This window comes from Drosophila grimshawi, unplaced genomic scaffold (genome assembly GCF_018153295.1).
Source record: "Drosophila grimshawi isolate 15287-2541.00 unplaced genomic scaffold, ASM1815329v1 contig_1377, whole genome shotgun sequence".
NCBI classification, from domain to species: Eukaryota; Metazoa; Arthropoda; class Insecta; order Diptera; family Drosophilidae; genus Drosophila; species Drosophila grimshawi.
In genome coordinates, this window is record NW_025062900.1 from 19,532,685 (window position 1) to 19,534,442 (window position 1,758).

Sequence of the window (1,758 nt, forward strand, 5' to 3'; positions counted from 1 at the left end):
AATTATACAAATACCATTTGAAGAACAATAGACATAAAATTAAAGTTGCTATCGATTGGAATGTTAGCTGAATTGACTGATTTCGTTTGTTTTTTAATATTTGTACCTTTTCAAGTTGTACTCGGTTTGAATGTTATTTGGGCCAACCATGTAAATGGCCTTAAATTGGTCGCTTCGTTTGGCGGCATCTTTTCCAATCATTTCGATAGCTGGACACAAAGCAGAAGGCCGAATTCAGAAGGCAGAACACATTGCGTTGACGCTTTTCACCTGCTCGACTTTGAGCCAAGACAGCCAAATTCAGTGATGACGTCGCGGCCACCGGCGCAGGTGAAAATCAAGCGGCCTCCTCCCCCGTTCCCCGTTCCCCCCTCCACTCTGCCTGTCACTGTTCCCTCCACGGCGGTGCGTGTGAATTTTCAGTTGGACTCAAATGTCTGTGTTCAATTTTCGATTTTCCTGCTTTGCGTACACAGCAAAAAAAAAGGCACTATGATAAATTGGGTTTGTGGTACTTCAGTTATGGTTGTTAAATTTTTTATTTATTTATTTTTTAATTAAATACGCGATTCTTGAGTTGAGTTAAAAGTTATTGAGTTGTTAAAAAAAAAAACAAATATTTTGTGCAAAACAACGATTAAGCTTTGTAAGAATTGAATTAAGGATAAAAGTAAGACTAAAATTACGTGTTGTTAGAGTTTAATTAAGATGAAGAGGCTGATGTTAAGATTGAAGGAAAGCATGAGAGTCGAGCAATATACAATAATTTAAACTAAGACTGTAATGCTAACGAAAAGTTAATTAAAAATGAAGAGTGGATTGATTATTAATTTTTCGACTTATTCAAAGATTTTGTAGTGCTTTTAGTCAAGCTAACTTGAGATTAAACAATGAATTCCGCTCTTGAAAAAATCATATAATTATTAAATATTTAGAATGGAAATTAAAAATACTAAACAATTAAAGTAAGTAGGAATATTTTGATTGTTTTCAAGTGTATGTTAAAACACACACATACAATAGAGAGAGAGAGAGAGATAGAGAGGGAGAAAGAGAGGCGCACACGTGTTGACAGACACGCACGCAGATAGGCCTTTAGAAAACAGGTAGATAATATCCTGGCTGACCCAGTCCCCCCGTCACAGTGACTGCAAATGAAATCATCGAGCACGCCACACGAACCTAGAGCAGATACATGATGTGGACAGTGGTCACGGCCGGGTGACAAACAGCCACAGGTCTAGACCAGAACAGGACAGGACAGGACAGGACGGGCCAGGACAAGGCAGGAGAGTAGAGACCGCCAGCAAAGCAATTGAATAAAATCGATTTTCGTGGCAAACGGAACGCACGCCAAACAAAAGGTCAAATGCAGTGCACTTAGAGAAATTCGATACCGATAAGTGAACAGCAGCAGCAGCAGCAAAATCGAATCCAAGTCCGAGTCTTGTGCAAACATCCTGCAGACCTTCTCCTCTCTGTCAGTTTCTCGGGCATTGCAGCTGCAGAAGGACACACCAACAAGTTAAGAAGATAACACACACCCCCCCCCCCCCCACACACACACCCTCCCCACCCCCAACAATAGTGTGTGTGTGTGTGTGGGAATTGTAATTAGTGGCACTTTCCCAGTTCTTTTGTTTGCGCACACTTGACACAGCAACGATTGCGGTCAGCGAAAGCAGGAAGGACAAAAGACAAAGGACTCAGTGCCTACACTGGAATCATATATATATATATATAATCTATTATGTGTTT